General features: G+C 41.4%; 1 pseudogene; it reads right to left on the bottom strand.

Moving 5' to 3' along the window:
* The window catches only part of LOC122431797, a 73,123-nt pseudogene extending 59,671 nt beyond the window's left edge, over nt 1-13,452 (bottom strand).
* Nucleotides 13,453-14,626: the final 1,174 nt, after the last annotated feature.

Genomic DNA, 14,626 nt, shown 5'->3' with positions numbered 1-14,626 from the left:
TTAGCTTTATTATCTTAGTAATATATTCTACACATTTTTTCAGGTCATCAGGTTAACTAATTTAGTGAATCTGTGGCTATCATTGCAATTCAATGCATAGATTTACCATAATTGACTTATTTAATTCCCTATGAAAAACAATTGTTTTTTATTATCAATAACACTTTAAAATATATTCATATGCATATATCTTGTGTAATCTTTTATTTTATACTTTTTTGGGGAAGGGGTAATGAATTTGTTATAGATAGAATTGCTTGGCTAAAGAATATACACATTTTAAGATTTCTGAGACATATTGCTAATTGCCTTCCAAAAAGTGTGTACCAATTTATGTTCTGAGCTGAGTAGAAGAGTGTCAGTATCCAGACACTCTCAATTAATTGTAGTCTTTGCTGACTTTATGGAGAAACATATCCCATCTTGAGCTTTTAATTTGAATGGTTTTGATTAATAGTAAAGTTGAATATTTGGTCATATAATAACCAACTGTATTTCTTCTTTTGAAAACTGACTCCATGTAGTTTCTTCATTTTTATAATATAGGGCTAATCTTTTTCTCATTGCTTTATAAAAATCTCTGTGATGAATTAAAGATATTCCTTACCTATCATATGTTTTATTTATGTTTTCTAGTTTATCATTTCCTTTTTTTTCTTACAATATGAAAGTTCTTTATTTTCAGATGGTTTAGTGTATCAGTATTTCCCTTTAAGTTATCAGACTGTTGTTATATTTAGGAGGGATATATATGTATTTTTTTCTATTTCTTTCATAATTTATTTAAAAACATTGACTTGAATCCAACTGTAGTCTATTTTGGACTATGATGGAAGTAAAAGTGTGACTTAATTTCCTTTCAAATAGTTAATCCATTAGTTAAAATTTCCCAGGGACTGTAAATACTATCCTTCTCATATAGTTATACTTGGGACCACTTCTGAGTTTTCTATTCTGTTTCTTTGGTCTAGCTTTCTCTTCTAGGGTTGGCAGTTTTATCTTATCCTGGCTGTTTCCCAGTTAAGTAGATTACTGGCTGGAGCTTTCAGATAGTTATCCTTTTTTTCATGTTAAAGAAGAAAATTCAGTTCCCAGTTTTTAAAAACATCTTGAGTGACTATTAAATTGTATCAAATGCCTTTTTGGCATTTTTACAATGATCATATGGTTTTTCTCCTTTGACCTATTGATATTATGAATTATGTTAATAGATTTCCTCATATTAAACTATCCTGCATTCCTGGAATAAGCTCTGGTTAGTCATTTTGTATTATTCTTCAAGTACATGGCTGGATTTGATTTGATAATATTTTATTTAGGAGTTTTGCATCTATATTTTTGAAATTGGCCTATAGAGGTTTTTTTTTTTTTTTTGAGAGTATTATCTGTGTCAGGTTTTGATTTCAGGATTTTTCTAACTTTCAAAAATATAATATTTGCAGAATGGTCTTCATCTTGAATCAGTTAAGTAGTATTCCTAGTAGGGACGTGTAGGCTCCAAGGATGGTGTGATGGGAAGAAGACAGGACTGAGGATTAGAAGACAAAGGTTCAGTTCCTGCCTTTGCCCCATTAACTCTATAAATTTGGGCAAATTATTTCATCTTCCTCAACTTCAGTGTCTCTGTCTTTAAAATCGGAATTAAGTCCAGTTTGTGCCCCGAGTACTTTCTTGCAAGTTTGCTGTGACAGTCCAGTGAGCACATGAGAATGGAAGCACTTTGCAGAGAAGAGAAACAATGTTCAGTGAGCTCCTGTTCCGTGCGAGGTGCTGTGTGTACTATTTTACACGGTGATGGCGTTACTGAGAATCCTAACTGTAATCCTCACAAGCTCCAGTCACAGTGAGGACTCCTTAGTGCTTTGCAACAGTGGTCCATGGCTAGCATACCTCATTACCCAGGAACATGTCAGGGGTACTGAACTGCCAGCCTTACCACTGAGAGTCTGCGTTTTCACAAGAATTCCTGGAAGATTTACATTAAAGTTGGCTTCTACATCGTAATTGTCCAGATTCCTCAGCATCAGCATAGAAATGCAGATGTAGCATTTATAAATAATTCTCATAATGGTTCTCTTGATCATTGTTCTGATATTGTGGATGAGGTGATTTTACCATTGAGACTGTAAGTGTTATTTAGAGCAAATACCATGAATATGTACAGTAATTTCCAATCGAAAGTTGACTGTCCTTGGGACCTGAGTAAAACCGACCCATCCACTGAGTTATTTTCTAAAAAGTCCAAAATGAAAAAGTAGTTTTAGTGCCTGCAGATGTACTTTTCTCTGGGGAGAGTTGATCATGCTGCATTCCTATCAGTCAATGTGAAGGAATTTTTTCAGCTGATCCTGAGCAACCACAGACCTTTCACTGGGGTGAGGATAACTATGTCATTTTCATCACAAAGATTACACTAGTCATTCCTCAAGCATGTTTTGACTTCCACCAAGAGGAAAGTGCAACATGCCGTAAGCTTCAGCACACACATTAATATACGTACCTGCATGTGCACACATGCTTAGAGAACATCTAAGATTATGGTGGGAACTGAAACCATGGCGACCAAGAAATCAACAAGGATTCCCTCCGCGGGAGTTCTGCAGAGATGTGTAATGCAGTCGAGGTAACTGTTTGTTGGCTGTGACTGGCAGTTGCCATGGAGACCAGCAGTTGGGTGAGGGAAACCCTCCTCAGTGACGTGGCCAACAGCTGTCTTATTCCACTGGGTCTTGCATGCAAGCAATTCTTTCACACCCTACGTGGGAGGGAAGCACAGGTGTGTCTTTTGCTAGGCTCAGAAAGTGGAGGAGAAAATCCAGTGTGAAGATATTTCTAATCATGGCTTTCTTTCATGATGGTCAGAGTTTAAATGGGCATTAAAAAAATACCCATTATGTTAAGGATGCTAACATTTTAACCCAAAGTGAAGAACTTTCTGCGATTATAAAATAGTTTCACCATGTTAGAACTTCCTTCCTAGTTGAAATATTGTGTCTGTAATGCTTTCTCAAGCTCTCTAGGACAGAAATAATTGCTTCTGTGGATGTGTGCCCCCAGAAATTTGTTTATAAGTTTTATAACATCTTGTGAATTATATTGTAGGTTAGGCATAACCATCTTGTCTGCTTAACTAGTTCATCTCCCTCTGTTTGCACGTAGGTCTGGATCCATGGCCTAACCAAATAAATATGGCCACTGTGTCTAGAACAGTGCCCAATTCAAAGCATATTTGTAACTATATTAACAAGGTATCACTGTGTAACAAATTGCTACAAACTTAACAGTTTAAAAAACACATTTATTGTCTCAAAATTTATGTGGTTTACCTTTCTGGCCCTGGCTTAGCTGGTTCTTTTGCCCAGAGTTTCATAAAGCCACACTCAGGGTGTCAGATGGGCTTTATTTTCACCTGAGGCTCTCCTGGGGAAGAATTTGCTTCCAAGGTTATCAAGTCATTGGCAGAATTCATTTCTTTGTGGCCTGTAGGAGCTGAGTGCCTCAGTTCTACAGACTATTTCCTGTTCCCAATATGTGGTCCTCTCTCTAGGAAGTTCGCAACATAGCAGCTTTCTTCTTTGTGGCTCACAGGAGGGAAAGAGTGACTAGAGAGGCAGAGTTTTATGTAGTGTAATCCTGAGAGTGACCTCTTATCGCCTCTGCCATGTTCTGTTGGTGAGAAGCAAGTCACAGATCCTGCTCACTCTCAGGGAGAGGATAATACAAGAGTGTGAGTGCCAGGCGTTGGGGATCACTTTAGGGTCTGTCTGAGGTAATGACCCTTTGCAACTTTTCCAATGAACTAGCCGTTCAGCTGGACCAGAAACATGAATACTCCATTTGAGCTTATTAGGATGGGAAAGGAGATACCTACTCATCACAGAACTCTGTTATTGTCTGTATTCTATTCTTGTGAGAACTGACTTCATTACAGTTTCATCACAGGATGAGTCCGTATCTCTTATAAAAGGCTTTATTTTATTATATTGGCCATTTTTGTATTTGAAAAAAGTTGCAAAATATCCAACTGGAGTTGTAAATAACACAAGTGTTTCATAAGAGTTCTAAATATTTTCACTTGATTCTGTGCAAAATTACCATGGCAGCCATGAGACTGCATGATTATAGAGAGTATGATTGACTAAGGCCCCCAGTTGCTCTGAAGTTCACCACTGCCTTCAGATCAAACTCTTACTTCCCACAGGTTGCTTTCTGCCACTTGGGGCCTTTCCTCATTCTCTTCTCCAGTTTAACCTCTACTGTACCTTTCAGGTGACAGATTTTATTTTCTTGGGCTCCAAAATCACTGCAGATGGTGACTGCAACTATGAAATTAAAAGACTCTTGCTCCTTGGAAAAACGCTATGACCAACCTAGACAGCATATTAAAAAGCAGAGACATTACTTTGCTGACAAAGGTCTGTCTAGTCAAAGCTATGGTTTTTCCAGTAGTCATGTATGAATATGAGAGTTGAACAATAAAGAATTTGAGCGCCAAATAATGGATGCTTTTGAACTGTGGTGTTGGAGAAGACTCTTGAGAAGGCCTTGGACTGCAAGAAGCTCAAACCAGTCAATCCTAAAGGAAATAAGTCCTGAATATTCATTGGAAGGACTGATGTTGAAGCTGAAACTCCAATACTTTGGCCACCTGATGCAAAGAACTGACTCATTTGGAAAGACCCTGATGCTGGGAAGGATTGAAGGTAGGAAAAGGGGACAACAGAGGATGAGATGGTTTGATGGCATCACCTACTGAATGGACATGAGTTTGAGTAAGCTCCGGAAGTTGGTGTTGGACAGGGAGGCCTGGCGTGCTGCAGTCCATCAGGCTGCAAAGAGTTGGTCACGATTGAGCGAATAAACTGACTAACTAACTATACCTTCCAAGGTAGGATTTATGGCTGGATCTAGTGAGGTTTCTTTGGCTTCCTTGAACTCCTCACTGTTTCTCCTCCCCAGTTCTCAGCTCACCTAAACCATCTTTACGAAGAAGCAGAGTCCACATTTAGGTACAGCCAGAAAAAGTAGAGGAGACTTTGGGGGAAGCCGTGACCCAGGTTATAGAACTAGTGTGAATATATGTATTGCAGCTGAAAGCTTGTGTTTTGGACCCAGACTATCTGACTTCTGATCTTTTTTTTGTCTTCCTGTGTGACCCTGGGCAAGCCACTCAGCCTGTCTGAGTCCATTTTCCCTCATCTGCAGAATGAAGTAATGGTTTCTTTCTCTTAATGCTATGAGAACTGATAACCTCTTCCCAGGGCTGGCACATGGAATGGACTCAATAAGTTGGCTCTCTCCTTTCCTTATATAGAACATTGTTTAAAATGGCTTTTTCAGTCATGCTAATAGCAATTTTGGTTCCTAATAGTAATATATATAAAAAAAATGTTTGAGTGTTTGCTCATGTTGTGGCTTCGAGCTTTGGAAAGTGAGACATGCAGATGAATTGTGGGTCTGACAGTGAAGAGTAAATGGTCTTGGGCCTAGCTTCAGAAGTTGGCCTAAAGAGAAACACACTACTCTTAAGAAAAAACAAGTGGGAAGCAAAAAGCTTTCATATGTATGTGATGGCCATTCTGCAAGTGTAGGCCAAAAAGCTCTTTTTAATGGTCACAGGAAAAAAAACAAGGGGGAAGGGTAGCCAGAAGAGACCGTCTAACGAGTACCACTCCGCCTCCTTCAGTCTCTCACTTCGCCCAGGAAGGGAAATGAAGAGCTAGTGGTGCAGGAACCCCCCACCTTAAATGAGAGTGACCATTGGAAGCAGAGCCAGGGCAAGTATCTTTACAGTATAACCCTCTGTCTGATGTCAGAGGAGGTGGGGGGTGGGGACGTGCAAAGTTACCAGATCTGGAATCTGAAAAGCTGGTCTCTCAACTGCAAGCTCCCCCTTACTGACTGTGTGACTTGGAGCAAGTTGCTTCATTTCTCTGATCTCCAGTTTCATTATCTGTAAAATGGACGTAACAAAATAAATCATAACATGGGCTGTTATGAGGCTCAAATGAGATGATGAATTCCTGTGAATTCCTGTGTAGAGGTTAGCTGTTTAGTGAAATACTGTGTCCTATCACAGTCCCCCTGAGTTATAGCCTCCCCTATGATTATCATTGAAAGATGGTCTTTAAATCAGCTATGACAAGTTTGGGCTTCCCTAGTGGCTTAGACAGTATAGAATCTGCCTGCAATGCAGGAGACGTGAGTTTGATCCCTAGGTCGGGAAAGTCTCTTGGAGGAGGAAGTGGCAACCCTCTGCGTATTCTTGCCTGGAGAATCCCATGGACAGAGAATTTAGAATAACTGGGTGGGTGCCTCATACAATGGGTGATGAAGAGGAGGAGGGTGACATTTGCGTAACTCTTAAATGGTGTACACTATGTAGGAGGAATTGAGGAAAGCAGTCTGGTTGCATGTGGGTGCTAAGAGATTTGTCTGGAAGCTGCCTTTCATGGCACACACACTGTTTTTACTTATATCACACATCTGTTCATTTGTGGCAGCTGAAGGAAGTGCCAGTGAAGATAATAGGGGGAGGCGGGGCCAAGGGAGAGTTGAGTCTAAATATTGATATAATGTTTTAAAGAGGAATTTTGGGTCTGCTGTTTCATTTGAGTCTAGTAACTGTCTTCTGTTTCTTTTCCTATTTTACAAGGAAACTGAAGTTCAGAGAGGTTAGTTAACTTGTATAAGACCACACAGCTTACAGGTTGGAGCTGGGATTCCGTATCAGGTGTGGCTTGATGCCCCTGAGAAAATGTATGTGGGAGGGGGGCTTTGTAAGTGGTGCAGTCCCACGGAAATAGACATCATCCTTCTACTGCATTTGAACAGAGAAGGCAGCTGAAGCCCAGAGAAGTGCAGTGGTTTGCTTCAGCCTACACAGCTTATAAGCACAAGAGGGGCCTAGAAGCTGGATTTCCCCATTCCTGGAACAGAGTCTGTTCTATGCTGGTTGCTGCCTTAAGAGTGCTTTCTAATCAAGACCCCTACCCTCTGCCCTGCCCTCTTTTCTTTTTAAAAAATTAATAAAAGGCAGTCAAGCAATGGCTAATGGGTTTGCAAGAGGCTAGGAAACATTTGTGCGGCAATCATAAGCTTGCTTTCAGTGAAACACATGATCCTGGTAACAAAAGAAATACAGGACTACATTTCTTTGAATGCTCTTCAACCTAATCAGCCCTGATGCTGCTAAACTGTTCCTGACATTCTCTGGTCTTCCTCCTTTAAAGCCCCAAATGAAGCATAATGAAATAAGCTATGAGCATTTGGGGTTATTCAACTCTCTGAAGTGCTTGAGGATGCAATTTGTAGGCAAGATGTTAAGGAATTAGAAAAAAAGAAAAGCTGGCTGGTGCCAAGCCGCATTGTACCGATTTCTCCATGGCCGTGTTGCATGTTAGGTATGCATATGGTCCACACATTTTTCAAAACATACCCCCAGGTGTCAGGGCCTATTCTTTAGAGCGTATCAACTAAATGTGGAGAGACGGGTGTGCTGAGGAAATGAAAAATAAAACCCCAGCTGCTCCTTAGAACATTGCTGTGATTTGGAGGCTTGGCATAGGCTGCAGTGTTCTTGTCTAGAGCCCAACAGATGCAAAACCCTAAAAGGTGACCTCCTCCAGGGCAGGACTGAAGGCACTGACTCGTTGTCCTCTGGCCCAGCACAGAGCTAGCAGGGACTCAGCGTAGCTTTAGAAGAAGCCCTTTAGAAGAAGCTGCTTAAAATAAGCCATGATCTCAGCCCCATGTTTCCCTTAGTCAATTCCTGCCTAAAAACCCCATGCCATTTTAGAGTTGGCTTACATGTGTGGTGGAACCAGGAAGACTTGGGTGTATGACCATCAGGATTACATTTGAGCCCTTTTTCCTTTAATGTAACATTTGTAGAGCACTTAGGGCCACATTTGGCACACAGTAGGCATGCATTTCATTCATTTGACTTATAATATGCCAGACCTAATATCAAAAGCTAGTGGTGGAAAAATAACTACCCTCGAGGAGCTCAAAGTTGAGTGGATTGGGAGAACTTTACTGTCACTATTGAATTCTCTTGATAACCCTTTAAGGCATAGACTGTTCCTTGAGTAATGAGGAAGTCAAGCTTTGGAGAAGCTCCATGGTCAGCCCCCAGCCCTGTAAACCTAAGAACTGGTACCTCAAATGAAACACTCCATCAGAGGTCACCAGTGGGCAGCTCACAGCTCAGTTCTGTCACAGCGTATGTTTGGTTTGGTCTGCCTATTGTTTGTGGAGAAAGAAAATATGGAATGGGAATGCCTTTAGACAGGGCACGTGCTTCCCAGTTCGTATGATCCCTCCACACACAAGGTCCCACTGGTGGGCAGCTGAGTATGAAATCCCAGCTCGGATTTACTGTTTCCACTTGCTGTGCACTTTACAGTGGGCTTCGGAGTATCTTATCTGCTTCTGACAGGGCCTACACCTGCACTGCTGATCTCTCTGGGTCTTTTCTGACTCAGTGCCGATGATTACCGTGATCCTTATTGTAGTTTTTTTATCACCATGGACTGACTACTAGCTTTGGATTGAATAGACCAGACTGCTTGAGACTGGAGCAGGTGCTTGTATACTCTTTTGAGTCAGGAATGATGGTGGTGGTGGTGATGGTAGGGGGGACATTGTGTAGCACAGACTTGGCACATTCTAAATGCTTGGTCAGTGTTTCCCAAATAAACAAAAAATATTCTGAAGCCAGCCTGCCTCTTCCAATAGCTCTGATTTTAAAAAGTTTTTCTTTTCTTTTTAAAGTAAAGGAGCATTCCTAGGCTATATTCAGTTTACTTCCTTCATTTCTCTTACGGAAAGGGTGGGCCGCTGGTATTACATAAAAATGTTTCCATGCTGAGGTCATCTGTTCCATTTAATGTAGTGTGTGGAGCTTTGGGGTCTCCATCAATCACTGGGAAATGAGCTGGAGAAAATGCAGATCTTTATTCAAAAACTCAGATTGGTCTTGGGTGCCCATGCTAAGTTGAGCTTGAGCTGCCTTGGGTGGGGGCAGGCATAGAATCTGGTCCAAAAGTGTCTTCAGAGGAAGCAGGGCCTCCCTGAAGTCATAGAGGAGGAAGGGCCATTGGCTGTGCCATAAAAGGAGATGAATGAGTTCTAGCTCTTGTCCAGAGCTCACTGACTATGTAAGATGCCCTGTGGGCCATAATTGGTCAAGTTGAGATGGAATTGCCTGATGCATAAGAGCGAGGATTTGAAGACAGACTGCCTAGGTTAGAATCCTGGTTCTACCTGTTATAAGTTGTAAGACGTGGGCACATTAATGCCTCTGTACCTCAGTTTCTTTACCTATAAAGTGGGTACAGTAATAGAACCTACCTCATAGGGTTTTTTTTTTTTTTTGCTACATAGAGTTTTGTTTGTTTGTTTGTTTTAATTATTATTATTATTTTTATTGGAGTATAAGTGATTTACGTTATGTTAATTTCAGGTGTATAGCAAAGTTATACATATACATATACAGTTATACGTATACATATATCCACTGTTTTTTAGATTCTTTTCCCATATAGGCTGTTCCAATTCCTGAAGATTTAGTTAACTATTATTCAGAATTGACTTAGAACAGTGCCTGGCAGTATTAATAATAAGCACTCATTGTGTGTAGCTATCAACCTTTCAAGATACCCCAAGCCTACCCTGTTATTAGGACTGGTCTACAGAAAGCAACCAACTTTCACTGACCAGCTTTGATCCTGTCATTTTAGTTGACAGGAGTTGATGCAAGAATAATGTTTCTATTCTTTATACATGGCAGTTGGAGATGGCTTCATTATCCATACATTGTACTTGCAGAAAGACAACTACCTTTGACTATGGGTATGTTTGCTTTCTGTTGACAAAAAGTGACTGATGTTAGTGTTTTCGTTTTGCATTTTTGTCAGGAAACCTAGAATATTACCCACTACTTATTTTGAGGGCTCCAAAGCATCTATTTTGTCCATTTTCTTCAAATGGATTTTTATCTTAGACTAGTACTTCTTAGTTTTTCTATGGAACCGCTAAAAATAACCGACAATAGTGACTGAGGGGAGTTTGGAGATTATGGTCTTGAAAGTTCAGAAGTCTGAATTCTGTTTCAAATTTTGTATTTTAAGTTGAAAATGAATACATGTATTTTGAACTTGAGCCCCTTTCATATCTACATTTGTTTTAATGTTCAGCCCGTGTTTTGAATGATCAATCTTTAAGTAAAACTGATGTTTCAGGAAGACACACCTCTGAGTTTATGACTCCTTGTGAAGTCATTAGTGCTGTTCATCAAGTATTTCTGGTCTTCCCCCTTCCAGGCTCATAGTAGGACTGTATGTCCTTGTTTGCCTGAAGTCAGGTGTGACCATGTGACTAACTTGGCCAAAGGAAGCACATTAGCTCTGGCCAGTGTCCAGTTTGCCACACTGCTTTGCTATGGAGAGGGAGAAACGCAGACTAAAAGGAAGGCTCTATCAGCTGGGTCCCCAAGTGACTGATGAGCGAGATTTTTCTACTGAACAGGGTTGGACAGGCTGTGTGGACAAGAGGTAAATGCTGTGTTAATAACCACTAAGAGTTCAAGGCTATTTGTCATCACTGTTTGATGCAGCCCATCCTGACATATACCCTCCTAATCCCCTTCAGTGCCCATCAAATTTCTGAAGGGGAGCCTGTCCTCTATTTTGAAAGTGTGGTCTCTGGTGTCTTGTCTAAAACAGTACATTTTGGAAGGTGAGGAATACAGATGAAAAATGAAAAAGTTCAGATGCCCAATTCCCAACCCCCCCCATTTTCTAGAAAAATTATTATTTTTAATCTTTAAAATATAGCAAATGGTGTGAGATTTGTGCGTCCTTCTAAGATTTAGAGTCTTAATAAGTTTATAGATTAAAATCAGCTTATTATTTGTTAATTTTGAGGATGTACCACTCTTTAACAATTATTTATTTACTAAATGCCCAGGACCATGTACTGTGTCTGAAAGTATGAATCATAAGTTTGTGTTGAGCCATAAAACTTTGATCATTGGAGTTTGGTTGCAGTGGAAATGAAAAGTGAAATTGTTAGTTGCTCAGTCATGTCCAACTCTTTGCAATCCCATGGACTGTAACCTGCCAGTTCCTCTGTCCATGGAATTCTCCAGGCAAGAGTACTGGAGTGGGTAGCCATTCCCTTCTCCAGGAGATCTTCCGAACCCAGGGATCGAATTCGGGTCTTCTGCATTGCAGGCAGATTCTTTACCCTATCATGCCTAAAGTGGGCACTTTACCCTATCATTACCAAGTGGGCACTTGGTAAATGATATGGTGAATGAGTGTAGTTTCATTAACCTAATAGTGAAAATTTACAGACCCTTCTTCACATGTTTCTATCTCACTTGGGCATTGATTTTATTTTGTTATTTTGTTTTATAGCTTGCTGTTGATGTGTCAGTCCAACTGACTAAAACACTGGGTTGGCCAAAAAATTCACTAGGGTTTTTCTGTAACATCTTTCATGTGTGTGTGCTCAGTCGTCTCCGACTCTTTGTGATTCCACGGACTTCAGCCTACCAGGTTCCTCTGTCTGTGGAATTGTTCAGGCAAGAAATACCAGAGTGGGTTGTCATTTCCTCCTTCAGGGGATCTTCCTGACCCAGGAATTGAACCCATGTCTTCTGCATTGGCAGGTGGATTCTTTACCACTAAGCCACTGGGGAAGCCCAACGTCTGACATACTAATCCTTTTATGCAGAAACTAGATAATTTCATTTTTGAGTCTTCCAAAGGGGATAAGCCTAATTTCTGCACACAGCAGATGTTCAGTGAATGCTTGATGAATTGAGTTTGGTGATAAATTTGTATTGTTTAGAAACCAAGGATACTGCAGTGTGTCCTGATATTATGAATGAATTCCCTTTGCACTAACTTTAAATCTCAGCTAGAGCTCACTCCTGTTTCTCTGGCGGAAACTTCTCACTGGGTCAGTACAGTCCTGAGGCCTATTATGTGGGCAGACTACAGCAACAGTCTGACTTTTATTGTCTGTTTTTCCAACAGTAAGATGAAAATAGCCCCAGCTTCTGGTTTACAAAGTGCTGTAGGATTCCTCTGTCTCAGCTGGTAGGGCCAAAGCAACTATCAGGGAATTTGCATATGTCTACAACATCTGAGAAACCAGTTTGCATAAAAAACTTGCCTTCCTGGAACTTGAGGATAGGAGAAAGATAAATGAGAGCGTGGGAAAGGAATGAGACCTAGAAACGTCAGAATCCAGGTGCTTTGATTGTCTATTGCCATGTAACAAACCACTCTAAAACTCAGTGACTTAAAAAACAGTATGTGATTGTCCTTCACAGTCTGTGGGTTGACTTGGCTCAGCTGGGTGCTTTACATTTGGGTCCCTCAGGTGGCTGTTGTCTGAGAGCAGCTAGGGCCGGAATCATTTGAGTACCTGAATAGGTTGGCTTCTGAAGTGACTTCTTCACGCACATGTTTGGTTCATCAGCTGTAGAGCTAGAATAGTTAGAGGCTGGCCAGGTCTTTCTCTCTCCACATGACTAGTTTGGGCTTCCTTCTAGCATGACAGTCTGAGAGAAGTAGGACTTCTTACATTGCATCTGATTTCCCTTAGAGCAGGGTTTCTCGACCTTGGCACTACTGACATTTTGGGCTGTTTCCTGTAGGAGGTTGTCCTGGACGCTGTAGGATGCTGAGCAGCATCCTTGGCCTCCATCTATTGGACGCAGGTAGCATATCCCCTACCCCAGCCCCCAAAACATCCCTAGACATGGTCAAATGTCACCTGGGAAGCAAAATTATCTCGGGCTGAGAACCACCGCCTTAGAGTGAGTGTTGCAGGAATCCTAGATGAAAGTTGCAAGACTTCTTATGACCTAGCCTTGTAAGTTAGGCAGAGGCACTTGTGTTCTGCTGGTCCAAAGTGAGCCCCAGGGCCAGTCCAGATGCAAGGAGAGAGGGCTGTACAAGAGCATAAATACGAGGATACAGGGTTGGTTGGAGGGAATCATCTTTGGAGACTAGGAGTGTGTTAGTTAACTCATGGAAACAATGTTCCAGGATTCTTTTAATGCTTTATGTCAACTTTTAATGATTCTCTGCTGTATTCTCACTTTGTCCCCATTTCTGTGAGAGGCACTGGATAAAAGGACATAAGTCATGGTTCCTGTTCCTGAAGATATTGGAGGCCACTTGGGGATACAGATTCAAAACCAGAGATTTTCACCGTGACATGGTATATGATGAGATACAGAGTGAAAGGTGTGAAAGGAGCCTGGGAAAGGGTGCATCTTCTGGTGTGGGAGTTTGTACCTGGCTTCCTGAAGGAGGTGACGGCTGAGCCGAGACTTGACAGATGAGTGAATCGATCCAGCTGGGGAGATGTGGGAAGGGCGTTCCCAGCTGACGGCGCGGTGCAGTGGAGCAGCAGCGCGGCCGGGTCCATGCAGCGCCTTCAAGCCCTAGGTGTGCAGTGGGGGCAGGGTGGGGGCCGATGCTGCTCGAAAGGGGAGAGGTGGAAAGCAGGGACCCTGAACTCCGGGCTGAAGAGCAGAGACTTGAGGTTGTGTCTATTTCCTGGTTATTGACTTGCCAGCGCCCAGTCACTAGGAAACGACATCACTGTCTAGTACAGTAGACAGCACTGAGGTTTACCTTTTACAGCACCAGCAACCTGAGGTTACTATGGAGGCAGAACTGAGCCCAGTAAAGCAGGTGTGATGTGGTTCTCTGCTGTGATGGGTGGGGAGGCCAAGGGGGCCAAGTGGGGTGTCGGGTGCCTCCTAAACGCTGAACCCTGTGACGGGGGCTTTGGAGACCTCCTGCCTGTCAGTCCCCATCACCGCTGTGCGAGTGTGTTCTAGTAGTTTGTGGATGATGTCACTGAGAGTCTCAGGCTTTCAGCGACCTGATCAGTGTCTCCTAGTCAGGTGAAGAGCTAGGATTGTACCCAGGTTTTCTGATGGAGATGTGTGTGTATATTTTGATGCTGAGTTGTCTAAAAAGAAAAAAAATAAAAAGAGAAAGATAAAACTGGACAACCTTGTGTGTGTGTGTTTTTTTTTTTAAACCTTGTGTGTTTTTGCTCTATGATTGGAGTGTTAGGAAATGCTGGCCTGGAATTGTTGCCTCGGGGTGCTGGGCTCTATTTGGTGTCTGGGAATGTCCACACGTCCCTGTGATTCTGGTACCTTCCCTTTTAAAAAAAAATGATTTTCTTTTAAAAAAATTTTATTGACGTATAGTTGATTTACAGTGTTTAATTTTGTTTTACAGCAAACTCACATCCATCCATATATATATTTTTAAATATATTTTTCATATTCTTTTCCATTTTGGTTTATCAGAACATATTGATTATAGTTCCCTGTGCTATACAGTGAGATCTTGCTGTCTATCCATCATATATATAATAGTTTGCGTATCTACCAACCCTAAACTCCCAATCCTTTCCGCTCACCCTTGGCAATCAGATATCTGTTCTTTATGTCTTTGAGTCTTTCTGTTTTGTAAATGTGTTCATTTGTATCATATTTTAGATTCCACATATAGACGCTAGCCTACGGTACTTGTCTTTTATCTTTATGACTTTGCTTAGTATGATTAATTAATAGGTCCAT

This window comes from Cervus canadensis, chromosome 30 (genome assembly GCF_019320065.1).
Source record: "Cervus canadensis isolate Bull #8, Minnesota chromosome 30, ASM1932006v1, whole genome shotgun sequence".
In the NCBI taxonomy this organism is placed as follows: domain Eukaryota; kingdom Metazoa; phylum Chordata; class Mammalia; order Artiodactyla; family Cervidae; genus Cervus; species Cervus canadensis.
Note: the sequence above shows the minus strand (reverse complement) of the source record. Positions and strands in the feature narration are given on the sequence as shown.